The 15,323-nt window shown below is 42.3% G+C and overlaps 1 long non-coding RNA gene across 3 annotated transcripts in view; it reads right to left on the bottom strand.

Annotated features, from left to right (window-relative positions):
• Positions 1-15,099, bottom strand: part of Mir100hg (Mir100 Mirlet7a-2 Mir125b-1 cluster host gene) — a 238,660-nt gene extending 223,561 nt beyond the window's left edge. For all 3 annotated transcript variants that reach the window (NR_131928.1, NR_131929.1, NR_040725.2), the window contains exon 1: positions 14,949-15,099. This is a non-coding gene — a long non-coding RNA (Mir100 Mirlet7a-2 Mir125b-1 cluster host gene). The remainder of the gene's footprint in view (positions 1-14,948) is intronic.
• Positions 15,100-15,323: the final 224 nt, after the last annotated feature.

Below are 15,323 nucleotides of genomic sequence, written 5' to 3'. Positions count from 1 at the left end.
GGAGCAGATCCACAAGGTCTGCTCATCCATAAGGAAAGGCGAGGGTCTTAGTCTGAGAGCAGACCAAGGGGTGGAGCACACTCAAGTTCAAAAAGGGGGACGTGATCCAAACTAAGAGGTACGCTTACAGTCATTTACTGTAGAGGAAAACAACTAACTTATATTAACACAGATATAAGCAGAGGGATATTATCGCAATCTTATTTCCAGTCACTCCAAGCTGGAAGGAATCAGAATGCCCCGTAATCCACGAATGGAAGACCAAGAACAGTGTTGTTACATGCGGAACACTATGGAGCTACAAAAGCGAGGAAGTTCTAGCTGGATGAGGATGTGGTAACTTATGACTGTAATCCCAACACTCAAGATGCTGAGACAGGGGATTAATGCTAGTTCAACACTGATGTGGATGGCATAGTAAGGATCTGATCGAATAATAATGAAAAGAGTTACTGACAGAGCAATACGGATGAGCCTAAAGGACATTGTATTGAGTGGAGGACGCCATCCACCCACCCCACCCCCACTCCCTGCCAAGTGTCACCTTCTAATTCCGTTAATACACTACTCTCAGCAAACTTGGGGCTCTAAAGACAGGACATGGCAGAGGTATGTGAGTACAAAGCAGTGGTATGGGAAAACATTTAGGATGGCAAATGTTCTGCTATGAGTGATGATTCCAAACAGGAATTAAAATCATAGACCCACACACCCAAGAAAATTAATTTCTTTATATGCTAGTTTTAGAAGTAAAAGATTTTAAAGAAAAAATATGTGTTTAAGATGACTGCTATAAATATACATATGTATACACATACATATACATGCACATGCACACACACACACACACACACACACACACACACACACACACACACACACACACACCCTGACACAACTGTGAGCAGTATAGGATAAGCGGATACATGAGAAGTCTGGAGAGTGGGGGAAGGAAGCTGTTAACTCAATGGTAGACTGCTTCTCTGCCTGGCACATGCAAGAATCTGTTTTCAATTTTGCTTTGAAAGTGGGGAGAGGATGCTGTGGGTAAAGTGCATTTGTGGTCATCTCCAAAAATATGCAGAAAGACCAAACATAGAAGGTCGGGGTGAAACTGAACCCAATAGACCAGGTTAGCAAGAACCAGGTAAGATGAGACTCCACATGGCAGATTGGTATATATGCATAGTAGGGCTTCACTGCCTCCAGCAGCTCAGGCTGAAGGGACCAGATGAGCCATCTGGCTCCACATGGTGGTGACACAGCCATGGCTAACAATCATTACTGGTACCATATCAGGGTCTGCCCAGCTTAGAACCGACATCCATGAGAGTATGAAATATTCTCTAGGGATTTCTCTCCCCAGCTTACTGGGGGAAAAAAAAAGGCTCACTAGCTCTGGGCAGGAACTCAGGTGAGAGGCCAAGTAGCCAGAGAAAAACTGACCAATCCTTGTGAGAAGTTTATCATCCCCAGACCCTTGTTATGTCTCGAAGCTCATCTGTTATCTAGCTTGGGATAGCATTTCCTCTTATCCAGGGCAGTTATCAGCCTGTGGGCTACAATCCCCACAGGGTTCACGTATCAGATATCTTACATAACAGACATCTACATTACCATTCATAACAGCAGCAAAATTATAGTTATGAAGTAGCAATGAAATAATTTTATGGTTGGAGGTCAACACAGCATGAGGAACTGTATTAAAGGGTCTCAGTGTTAAGAAGGTTGAGAACCACTGCTCCTATCTGTCCTAAGAGGACATGACTATATTTGACATCTTTAAGGAATAAAATAGGTGATTCCTCCATACCTCCACACCATTGGCATCCACATTCAATTCACCACGTCCCTTGGCCTTTTAGTACTTGCTAGGATTGTTTTGGGATGAATTGCTTATCAATTCTCGCATTGGCTTTCTCCATTAGCCATCTCTTAATCACTGAAAAAAAAAAAGTCCAGGAATTTTTGCCTATTAATCCCCTCCAATGCCTATTCATGGTTTTTATTTCCATCTAATTCTAGGGAGCTCGGAGGCAGGAGGACTGACGTATACCCATGTATGTGGAGCTCTCAGATCCCACGATCTGATCTGAGATCTGGTTGAGAAGCTGAGATCCCACTCTGCTTCTAACTACATGCAAGACTTTGAATCTCTTCCTCTTTCTCTTTATTTCCTCTACAATGTGAACTGGTTAGTTCAGAAGACCTTCAGAGGGGCTTTTGAATCTGACATTACTCTCCTGTGTTCAATTCTAAGCATTCGTGGGAAACCATTAAGTTGATGCACACAAGAACTAATAATTTCAGTTTAACTCAAGATTTCTGAGATTTCTACTCCTTTGGAGATACATAAGAGCCAGAATGCAACTAAAATAATAAAGGAAAAAATAACAACCTTAAAATGCATGTGGTAGCACAAACAGCCCCTGATAACCCAAGCAAAACATGAATGAAAACATCCACGAAACGGCTCCACATTCAATAAATAAGCACAGTGAAGATTAATAATAAACAATAGTTATTATATACAGGTATAAGCATAAGAGTAATTAACCACTAGGAAGTTAAAATATTTTTAAATCAAATTAAATTGGAGAAAGAGCAGATCCTACCTTAAAGGACATTTATCCTAACCAATCAGAACAAGACTCTGAGTAAAGGATTTGTGTGATATTCTACTAACTGGAACCACTTGAGACTTTTATTTAACCTCTCAGAATCTATTTCATCTACAAATTGAGGTAATAATGACTCTGGCTGTAAGTAAGGGGTAAATGGCAGAATACTTAGTTTTATTATTCAGTCACTTGTATCATTCCTGCTCTATTGAAGTGTTTGAACCTTTTTGGCCATTTATCTCCATCATAACCCTCCCCCATCTGCTGAGGTAACACTCCCCTAGTGCTGTAAGAAGCAAATCTAGTTCACCCTTCCAGGAACACTTCTCTGTCCCCACCAGCACAGCTGTCCATTGCCTCTGGGTTTCTGCTGCCATTGATGAACACTTATCTGTACTGCTTCACAACTGACTTGGACATCTGTGCTTTTAAGTGCTTCAAAAGTCCAACATTCTATATGGTACAGTCAATCTACCGTCCAAGACCACTTATCCAGCAGAGCCCAGAATCTTATGCGGAGCCCTGATTCTCTTCTTAGATTCATCTTGGTCACATCAACTGGATATTTAAGTATTTACAACGTTTCCTCTCCATAACAACATTCTCCAGCCGTCCTGCTTGCTGATTCTTGTCCATCTTCTCAGATCCAGCTTTCCTTACCACCATCATCATGCCTAACTTAAGCATCCCTGATGACATCGTTTAACATCAGACTTGGAATGATGACGTATTAGCAAGCTTTACCAAAATATCCCTGCTTACTTCCTCACCACCTCCTATCATATCAGGTGCTCAGGTAGAGAAGACAAAAGCTAGAAGATGAAAACATCTTTGGATATATGTACACACTTCTCATTTTGTTCTGAGATGTTGCCCACCCTTAACGAATACTGCTTCTTAATCTTTTCCTCTACAGCCTGCTCTCCTACCCAAGTCGCTTTCCAAAGTCTCCATTTCCTTCCATTTACCACCAGCTACAGCCAAACCAAAAGAGATTCCCCTTCCCTTAAACACACCACCGACTTTCACAAGTCCATGCTTCGCATCTTGTCTTTATGTCCTCTCAGAATCCCTTGTTTTCATCTCCCTCTCTCCTTGCCTTCAATACTTACATCCAACACTACCTCTCTTGAAGCCTGACTAATTCCTAGTCCCTTCCAGATGGGTCCATCTCTGATCTCTCTAAGTCTCCACACCACTTTGCTCACCGGGTTCTACTTCTGTGGGCTTGCTGGACTCTCAAAGGTATAAAGATTTATACTTCAGACTCCTGGGTAAGATTTCATGTTTCTATCATGGTGTACTGTCTATGCCACCCCTGTATGTGGTATGTTTAAGGTCTTGCATGTCTTCTAAACTAGACCACGATATCTTCAAATATAGACAGTGTCCTTTTACTCTTTTGAGTCCCATTCACGAGCATAATGCTAGTGAATAGAAAATTCAGATTAGATTGTCCCCTCCAGAAACCTTCCACGCCCTGTGAAGTGTCTACAGGTTGCTACTGTGACAACTGGACTGAATTCATCATTATCTCTTTACAGATGACAGATTTCTTGAGCACCTTTTATTATATACATTAGATAATATAGTTTATATTTTTATTGTATTATATTTATTCTATATGGTAGATAATATATGTAGTAATAGATATTATATTCTATGTACAAGATGTATATATAGAGAGAGATAGAATTTTTTTTATTAGTCTCATATTTTCAGCATTATCTTCTCCATCTCTGCACTGAGAACAAGTCTTCAACAAACAAGTACCAATTAACAAATTTTTATTGAGTGAATAAGCCTATGCCTGCCTAGGAGAGGATAAAGACATCTTGTAGATGCTGGGAAAGGAAGGATTCAGTCTCTCAGTGGCTATTTCCCTGTGCTGCTGGCGGGCTGCTGTACATCCTGGGATTTCAGCAGATTCAGTCAAGTCACTAGGAAAGGTGGACCCATTGCTTCTGCAGTTTTCAGAGCATGGACCTGGATCAGTGAGGTTTCTTAAGTAGCTACCCAGATACAGTCACCAAATTGACATGCATCATAGTTACTTTGTCTAATAAACTTTTTAAGTATTAGAAGGACATAAACTAAAATTAAGGGGGAAAGTCAAAGTACTGCTTTGACAAGTACAAAGCCAATAGGGTGCACCGCCATTCCATGCATTCATAGTTACAATCCATTAGAAAACACAGGATTGGCAGGAGGGCCTCGGTCCTGTGGAGGATTGATGCCCCAGGGTAGGAGATGCTAGAGGGGTTAGGCAGGAGTGGGTGGGTGGGTGAAGGAGCACCCTCATAGAGGCAAAGGAGAGGGAGGATGGGATGCAGGGTTTGCTGAGGGGACATCGGAGAGGGGGACAAGATATAAAATGTAAATAAATAAAATAACGAATAAAAAGAAAAGAAAAAGAGAAAAGAAAAGAGGATTGCTTTATCCATCATATAGCATGCACCCCCGTTCCATGCACTCATAGTTACAATCTGTTAGAAAACACAGGATTGCTTTATCCATTGTCCAAACCATACGCCAGTTCCAGACCCCAGTTGCTCAAGAGAATACCCATTTTCTCAAGCCTCCTTCCCTCGGTAAGTCACTCCCCTTCCTCACACTAGCCTCAACCTGCCACCATCTGCAAGGGGGGAGTCTAGTTCTCTTTAGGAAATTTATTAAGGAGATAAATGTATGCAAATAAACTCAATATCCCATGACTGCTAAAATAAAAGTTATCAATATATTTTGTGGTATTTTATTTTGAACAACAATAATAGCCTGTGACGTTTTTGAAAATGCGCACTTTTTAGACACTGTGAGAATAAGATAGCACAAGCTTCCTTACATGACTGTGTACATCATACCACCATCCTTGCCGTCACCGTCCAATACGCTGAGTTAGCTGATGAGGAGCCAAGGAAATAAGTTTTCTAGATGTTAGGAAATCACATCAGCTTGAGTTAAACAGAAAGAATAGGTTCAACAGTGACAGAGCTACAAACTAGGAGGAGAGGGAGAAGGTCTGGCAGCCATCATGATGCGTGATAGCAGAGACACAAACAAACCAGGGAGCTTTTCCAAGATCCTGTAGTATAAAAATACTTAGCAGTCAGAAAATAATGATGCTATACTGTTTATTTAAGGTAAAATTCATGGGACATAGGTGAATTTCACCTAACAATTGTGGTTTTATGTAACAGTCCCAAGAGTATTGATTGTACTACAGTTCTGTACCCAAGCCACATTTTTTTTTCCTTTTGTTATTGACTTCGGTTGTGTGATTAGCTACAGCAGAGTAATTTTAAGGCTCTTGAAAGAAAGAAATTAAATTAAAAATGTAAGACAATAGTCCATATTGGCTTTGTTGTTGGGGAAGGGGTCTTTTTTTTTTTTTTTTTTTTTTTTACTGAGACAAGGTTTTATTCTTAGCCCAGTCTGGCCTTGTACTCACTCACAACAATCCTCCTGCCTCAGTCTCCCAAGTATTGATATGACAAGAGCAAAGTACCATGTCCTGATCATATTATTCTTATAAAAGCTGGTAGTCAGTGGAAAAACAGACTGCTAGAGTTTTGATTGATCGCAGTAGCTGAATCTTTGTAACAAAAGGTCACTAGTAGGAAAGTAGGAAAATCGAAAATTACTTGCAAGAAAAGGACAGGATTTGTCCCAGGACAGCAGCACTGGAGAGAAAACATTCGAAGAAGTCACACTGTTTATGTGGCTCACCCTGATGTCCCTCTGTCCTGCTTTATCGGTTTTACATGAGAAAAAAAGAAATCTTAAGAACTAGTTAATGTGTGTGAAGTACACAAAGGTTGACTATGTGCCAGAAAACTAGCAAGGTGTATCGATTTTCTTTTCTCGTTTTAATTTATGCATTTTACTTAATTGATGCACAAAATTGTATAATTGCATAGGGTCTCATGTGCTATGTTAATATATAATATATTATAAATGTGTGAATAAGGGTATAAACATCTCCTTAAGTATTTATCTTTCCTTTTCGGTGAAAGTTCTCAAGTTTTTTCCTTCTAGCTGTTTTGAAAACTTGAGCTCATTCTGTGGTCGGTCGCTTCCCTACCATGCAGCAGAATGCTAGAGTTGCCACTTATTTCTCCCTTCTAAGCTCACCTCAGCTGAGCATGGGTTTCTTGAGAGCAGTTTGGGTCTTTGATTACAGTAACCAGCCTACAGAGACAAAGGGACTTTGAGAAATAATGCACACTGAGCCAAGAAGCTCCTAGCAGGCGAAGGCCTAGTCTCAATTCATGACTCAGCACATTACATTCTATTAGCATGTGTGGATACACGTTCCTGTGTGTACGTGGGGTAGGAGTGTGTGTGTGCATATCTTCCTGTGTGTGGAGGCCTCAGGATGGCTTTAGGCATCTTCCTTAATCACTGTGAGGCGGGCAAGGGCATAGAACAGCTTAGCAACAACTAGCAACTGTGCTTAGTTTTGGTGTATACACAGCACACCCTTCCTCTAACGATGTATCCAACAACCTAGGACCCTCACCTATGTACCATGAATGCACATCCCTCTTTTAGCAATTTGCTGCACAGCCTAGAGCCTCCGCCTGTGTTGACCTCTCCTGAAATGATGAAATAAATTTCTACTTCCCTTAACAACCAGCAGGTATGGACATTTTCTATTCAAACACCCCCAGTTATAGCTCAGATTAGGAGCCATGAGTTCAAACCAATCTGGTTTGAACTATTTTGGGGTAGATGTAGGAAGGCCAATTCTACCCTCTGACTGAACTTTTCTAAGAGAATTCCCCATGTGTCCTCTTATGCCTATGCATAATTGACCATGCATACGATTAAAGTCAGATGCATTGTGAGAAACAACAAACTGCCATGTCCTTTGAACTCCATGAAAAGAAGCCCCAACAATGGGCATTCTCTCCCTATCAGGTAGATCGCTGTCAGTCTCAACAAAGTATTCCGACTTATACAATCACTTTGCTTTTGAATTCAGTCCCCTTGCTACTTTGCAATCTTTGTGTATCTTTACTACAATTCTTTGAGTAAGAGACCAGCAACCTCGTAATACCAGTTCCAGACACTGACCACTGCTAACAACTCTCCATCTTTTTTTTTTCCTTTTGTGGCACAGTCTCTTACTGAACACTCAGATTTGGCTAGATTACCTGGGCCACGGGCCCAAATGTCTTCTTGTCTCATACCTCCCAGTGTTGGGATTCCAGGTGTGTACCACTGTGTCCAGAATTTCACATAAGGTCCCATCTCCCCAGCCCATCACCACGTGTTACTTAATTGTGGGTAAGCCAAAACTCCACTGAACCCCCCAGTTTCCCTGTATGTATACCATATACTTTATGTATATGTATTTATACCAGGGAGGGAAAGCGGAAAGATGAGTTAGATTATCACTGCCAAGTGACTTTGCACAGTAATGATGGATTTCCTTCAACAGACTGAATAAAATACACTTACTTATCTTTAATTTCTTAGTTTATGCTTAGGCAACCTGGCTTCACTGGCCAGTGATGCTGGTGTTTCTGCTGGGTACCACTTCAGTCTTTTCTTCTCAGAGGCTTAGGTAGATGGGACGAGAGGCTCCCAAGGGCAGAGGGGTAAGACCCTGCGATGTTGCTCACACTGTGAAGGACTGGATGTTCATTTGAGAATGCCTCTTATTACCTTCCTACAAACTTCTTTTCAGCAGCTATGGGGTGACTAATTTCCATACCACCTCATTTCTAAATCTGTACCCAGAGAAGCAGCTAGAGGGAGAATTCCCCCAGATCTTCACTGCTTCTCTGACTACAAGTACAGATAAAAGCTGGTAAGATGGTTCAGTGGGTAAGAGCACCTGTCACTGTGCCTGATCCTGGGAATCAACCCAGTGGAGGGAGAAAGCCAACTCTTATGAGTTGTACTCTGACCCCTAAGCATGTGCTGTAGCGTGCATATTCTCCACCCCCAAGTAAGTTAATAAAGTATTTATTGTAAATAGCATCACCTTTGTGCACATATTCCATGTATTACCACACTTTGTTTCTTACCTGCTAGAGACCTTTAAAATCTACTTAGCAAGCCAACTGTCAAGATAGGATAACTATATTCAAAGAACCCTAACGGTCTACAGGCTGCCTAGGCAGTCTGCATACAGGGATTCGTGTGTAGCCCTAGACTTTGTACTGAAATGGTTGGGAATGAAAAACAAACCATTGCCAAAGCACCATCTCTAGACACCATCCTTGTTTCTCACATTTGCTTTTCTTTAAACTCAACTCCTTGAACACGGAACATCACCTCCAAGTTGCCACCCTTCTGCTGAGCTGACAAATCACCAGGGTTTTTCTATGTATAGCCCCACAAGTCACAGGGACAGTGGGCCCCTATGGTTGGCCCTGACAACAATTCTTCTTTGAGCAAATGTCTCATGCTTCTCTGACAACTAAGATCTCTACATCACAAGTGAAATTGTGTGACCTTGGATCTGCAGAGGCTTCCTATCCTTTGATAGTAGAGGGCATGCTATGGATTCAAAGAGATAGGCCGCATGTGTCTCCCCTATTGGAGGAAGAAAAAAGAGATCGTACCAGTACTAATATGAGATAAACCCAAAAGATGCTATTGCTTCAGAACTGGACAATCTCAACAATAGATAGATACTTTTGAAATGAGAAGATATTTTCAATTAGTCATGAGACTGGAAACTAGTTTCTAAGTCATGGCTATGCTCTGCCATTTTAGCAGGTTCTTTATGCCAGTATCAAGTCATTATGGGTAAGGAAGAACCACATTCTATCTTCTGTATGCAAATGATTGTGATCCATTGTTTGATCCTGGATAAGATAAAACCCCACAAGGTCAGAAGGCACTATTTCATCCTTTCTTAAAACAAAAAAAGTTTGTGAGCTGCAGAGATGGCTCAGTGGTTAAGAGTACTGGCTTCTGTTGCAGAGAACCCCAGTTTCGTTCCTATCACCCGCATCCGGTGGCTTACAACTATTCACGCATAACTCCAGTTTGAGAGGCTATACCTCTGGCCTCTGTTGGCACATGCACGCATATGCAAACACAAACACACACTTACTCTAAGGTTACAATAAACACAAATTTTCCAGATATTTATAAGTTTAGGTTCCAAGAGACAAAAGGCATGAGTTAATGTTTTGGCCAAATGAAGTGTCAATACAAAAAAAGTACAGAAACTAAAACAAACCTACAGTTAAGAAATGCCCCTGGGCTGCAGAGATGGGTGAATAGGTAAAGTGTTTGCTGAGAACCTGTGAGAAGCAGAGTTTGGATCTGCAGAACCGACTTCACCATGCCAGGTGAAAGGGGTAGAGATGGAGGGGAATCCCCCCAAGAAAGCTGTCTAGTGACACTAGTCCTATCTGTCCACCATAGCTTTCCCTGAGAGACCTACCTCTGTGAGTGAGGTGAAAAACGATGGAGAACAAATCCTGATGTCCACCTGCGTGCCCTGCATATGCACACACATATTACATGTCCCTGCATGCATTTGAACATGCATCTATGTGCACATAAAATACACAGAGAGAAACGAAAAAGAACTGTCCAAGTGAGATGGCAACACGTTTTAAAAGTTTTGTGTCAACCAGAGGTAGCAGCATGCACTTGTAACCCCAGCATTTGAGAGGCGGAGGCAGGATTGTAGGAAGTGAAAAGGCAGCTTGGGCTACAGTGTTGAGATCCTGTCTCAGAAAATAAAACCAAAACCAGAAGTCTTATATCTACTGAAACAATTACATAGATTATATGGCATATGTTGATCAACACTCAAACTTGGATCTACACCTTTAACACCTTTGGGGATCCATCTCTGTCCCAAACTCAGTAATCCCTTTCTAGTTGTCCCTGAAGTTAAACATCTCTAGAGGGCACAGGCCAGGAGTTTTCTCCAACTTTGTCCCCATGGGCAGGAAAACACCTTCCAGCCCCATGTGGAACTCAATGGCTTGAAAACGAGCAAACAGAACTTTCCACAGCTTCACTCCTACAGACCCATGGACTTGAACCCACCTCTGTGGCTTTTCTGACATTTTTAAGGTAGAGAGAGACAGCTCAACCTCATATTTTGCCTACCTCAGATTTTACCAAAGTAGTGCTGACCAGTGACACTTGCTCCATTTCTCTCTGGCCAAAGAGCTTTGAAGAAACCAGAGAGACTGACTTCTGATCTCCCCATTCCCAAAGCTCACTTGTTTAATTTTGACTTTGAATCAGTCCCAAATGACTACTCAATAATTCATATATATATATATACATATATATATATATATATATATTATAAGCTACATATGTAGCTTAATGGCTATTCCCTAGCATGTTCAAGGCCTTGAGTTTTATCTCTAGCAATAGCAATATTTTGTTTTAAAGACAAGTAAATTTTGTTTTTAAATATCTGTAACTACCATATCACAGATAAATTGTCCCTGCTCACAAAGCCTGGTCTAAAGCTGCTGCAACGATTACACAGGCTGCAGACACACACTAGGAATCACACAGTGGCCTGTCAGGATAGCCACAGTTAAACTCAGCCTTTTGTGCACCCTGCAGCCTGCCCTGCATTTCTTCAAGAAGTTTGTTTATATATATATATATGTGTGTGTGTGTGTGTGTGTGTGTGTGTGTGTGTGTGTGTGTGTGTGTATAAAGAGAGAGAGAGAGAGAGAGAGAGAGAGAGAGAGAGATTTCAAACTGTTTCTTTACAGAATAAAGACATGGTGGCTCAGTCTGAGATCCGTTGATGCCAGCTCTGAGAGGAGAAAGAAAGGATGCACAGGCCGCTCACCAGGCCAGATGTTCACGTTCGTAAGATCTCAAGCTTAAGACTTAGCCGATTTCCTAGAGAACTCAAAAGATTTTCACACACTCACATTAACAACCGGACTGTTATCATTACTTGGAAAAGGAAGAAACAAGTTTGTATCAACCAGCAATCACCCACCCACATCATGTGGTATTAAGTGAATGTCTTCTGAATAAAGCGTGGTCTCTGCATGTAGATGCAGTCGCCTTTGACTTAAAATCATTTTAAAACAGAAAGGCTGAGTATTTAGCAAATTCTAAAAATAGTAAAGAGTCTTAGACTCCAACCAGAGTAGGGGGAAAATAGCCAGAAAAGGAGAAAAAGGAGAAAAACTTAGACTGTGTATATATATGTGTGTGTGCATGTATATATGAATATATATACATATATGTTATATATGAGTATATATATATTTTTTTACTTAGATGTAACCTTGGAAGTAAATTATAGTTAGCCACTTGGAGCCAAGTGATTTTTCTAGGTTAAAACTTAAGCCTGTAAAATGCATGAAAATGTTTGGTAGCTAAATTATCTGCATAAAAAGTTAGTATTTAGTCCATCTTGTGGATCACTGTATATGGAATCACTGGTCTTATTTGTAGAGATAAAAGCTGTATAAAGTCAGAGGCAAGTTGAAAAGCCCAACCCTCTCATGCTCTGTCAAATACACATTTGAAGTAACTTCTAGGAATTTCATTTGGGGGCGTGGCTCTGTAACCTTTGATTGCTTTGGGAGCTATCAGGAGTTGACCTGTTCACAGAAGAACACACATAAAGACCACCCAAAACAGCAGCTAAGGTTAAGGCACAAAACAATAGAACATCAAGACAGATACCTACACAAACAATGGCCATTTGTGTGTGTGTGTGTGAGAGAGAGAGACAGACAGACAGACAGACAGACAGACAGACATAGTTCATTAAGTTGCCACAGAAATTCCACATGCAAACTTAGATGATCCAAAAGGACAAACACAGACAGCCTCAGGCTGAACTGATATCAGAACAGAACATACATAGGAGTTCTGGCCTTCCCTAAAATTCCCACATAGGTTTGCACGGAACCAATAAAGGAGTAAACGGAAGCGTGACAGATGAGAAGGCCCTTTCTCACCATTTTAAAGACTAAAAAGAAACAGCACACAACAGGGATTGTAACAGAAGGAACCGCCTTGGGCAGGGAGGCTGAGGCGGTCTCCACAGCATCCCCTCCATCTCCCACCAGAATCCTCCAGTCTCGCTCAATTTTCTGATTCTGGGGACGGCACTGCTGAGCTGTTTATTAAAACAGCTCACAATGAAAACATTCCATTCCCCTATTCTATGAACCCCTGTAATTTTCTCCCTCCTCCTGGACAGAGGCCACTAGGACAGGAAAGCCCCAGGGGAAAAAAAATTAAAAGGAAAAGCGGTGAAAGCGAAGAAGACAATAGACAGGCCCCAGCTCTGACAATGCTGTCCCTCGGCCCCCTTTCCAGGCCTGCTGTGACACTGGCATTCAAGAGCAAGGGTGGCTGCCATCTGATGCATGGACAATGAGCTGAGAAACACAAGGCAGAGAGGGGAAGGAAACCAGATGGATTCTGAGCTAAGATGCAGGGCTCTCACCTTGTCCAGGTTATTATTATTATTATTATTTTGCAAATAGTCTGGATGGAGGCGTCCCGCAGAGAAGGAAAAAACAAGGGTGTCTTGAATTGTTGGATGGCTCTGAAGCTTCCTGCATCTGCGGATGCATTTTAGAACTGTTTGCAGGGTGATTCATTCTCTCTCTCTCTCTCTCTCTCTCTCTCTCTCTCTCTCTCTCTCTCTCTCTCTCTCTCTCCCTCTGTTGTATGCCCCATCACCTCCACCACACTTCCATTGGTACGGAGACCACCTGCCCGTGTAAGTGAGCCTGTGTATTCCTTAGTATTTGCATCAACACACACATCTGCATGCGCGTCTGACCTGAGGAGCCTATCACCGTGACTACAAATATCAATTAGTCAGCACTAGCTGAGACTTTCAACGCCTCTGAAGGGACAAAGCTGGAAAGACATGCATACGTTCCAGCAGCTGCATCGCGCAGCTCACAGGATGTACACAGCGGCGCCTCTCTGTTTTGCCTTTTACTTACCCCCTCAAATCTATGTCCTATTCTGGCTATGAACAGACCCAGTCAAGTAATTAGCTATGGCACATCCATAAACTCATGTGCTTCCTGGGCATGGTTGGAAATAAGATACGTTAAACTGAACTAAAACCAAAAATGCCTCTCTTTACAGCGTATTTGATCCTTTCTCCATTTTAGCCAGCTGATACGAGGAGCTAAAAGTAACTGTTCTTTGTCTCAGTGGCTCCTAAGAAAGAGGCAAGGGAGACTGAGCAGAGAAGAAAAGCAATAGAAAATGTTCAGCTGCAGAAAAGCATCCGGGGAGGTTCATTCTTCTCCACAGAGGAAAACACTTCAAGATTTACAGGCAGTCTGGATTTTGGCTAACATTGGGTTTGTTTGTTTGAGGGGGAGGGTGTGTGTGTGTGTGTGTGTGTGTGTGTGTGTGTGTGTGTGTGTGTGTGTGTGTGTGTGTTGTGGTGTTTGGTTGCTCGTGGAGAATAACAGCTTATGTTGGGCATGTCTGTATTCTGTATTGGTTAGTACTGAATGCATTCTGAGCTTACTCACCGTCTGAAATAAAATAAATAATTTTTTTTTATTTCGTTTTACAAAAACCTCCACATAACCTTTGGAAAAACAATGCACTGCCTTGGGTGGCCAAGGACACAGAAATACTGCTACTCTGAAACTCTGTGTGTGTGTGTGTGTGTGTGTGAGAGAGAGAGAGAGAGAGAGAGAGAGAGAGAGAGACTAGGTAACAATCGCTCTCCCTCACTTTCCGGTTTCCAGAGGAATGGTGTGCTCTGGAGCCCTTCATATGTGTGCTTTGTGCCTCTCCTTTCTCCTACATGGGAAATGGGATTTCTTTCATTAGTCCCTCTTGTTAGAATTAAAATCATTTTAAATGAGACACAAAGTATCTTGACGCTCTCTGACTCTGTAAAGGAGACAGTAGTCTCACCTGGAGACCCCCTTTTCTCAGCCAGGCTGGAGCAGGAGCACAGGCTGTCCTCTGGGGTCTTTCTCATCTCCCTTTTGAGATTATTATTCTAAAGAGCCATTTCTGTGTCCTCTCCTCTCGGGTACAATAGCTCAACAACCGTTTCAGTGTGTGAGGTAGCCCCAGAAGCTAAGACATTTGGAGCTGACATTCAAAAGAGAGACCCCCAAAACAACAAATCATTAAAAAAACAACAAAAAAAAAAACCCTGTTTACAGAGACAGGGAATGCGAGTCTAGCAAAGCTTTCCTAATGAGAGGAAGTGTTACAAATCCTGAGAGAGATTCAAATCAGAATAGATCGAGGATAGAGAGGGGCTAGGAAAACCCCTCAACCCCTGGGCACTTAGAAAAAAACCTAACAAGGTTGAGGAGAAGAAAGGAAATGTGCAAAATAGCCAGCGAGGTGACCCACCGTCCTGCGTGCGCCTTGACTCTTGCCGAGGGGAGTAACAGCCACAGCAGTGACATCGGAGTTCTAGCGGGTCAGGTGCCACCTCTGCCCAGCGCTCTCGCCCTCCCCGGCAGGATAGAAAACCATGCTCGAGACAGAGAAGGAGCAAACAGGCGCCACCGCCAAGTCACGGACCCCCATCAGCACCGGCTGGTCTCTGAAAGCCTTGGATCAAGGGTCCCATTCAAAGGCAACGAGGAAGCAGACAGTGGCAAATCAGACCCTGGCGGGCCTTCTGGAATAATTTAACTCCTCGCTCCAGCATTTAGATGGGGATAGCAAGAAACACAGGCGAGAGCTCCTTCACACCGAGGCGCGAGCATATGCCTGCATCTC

Source organism: Mus musculus, chromosome 9 (genome assembly GCF_000001635.26).
Source record: "Mus musculus strain C57BL/6J chromosome 9, GRCm38.p6 C57BL/6J".
NCBI lineage: Eukaryota > Metazoa > Chordata > Mammalia > Rodentia > Muridae > Mus > Mus musculus.
This window is presented reverse-complemented; position numbering and strand designations above follow the sequence as displayed.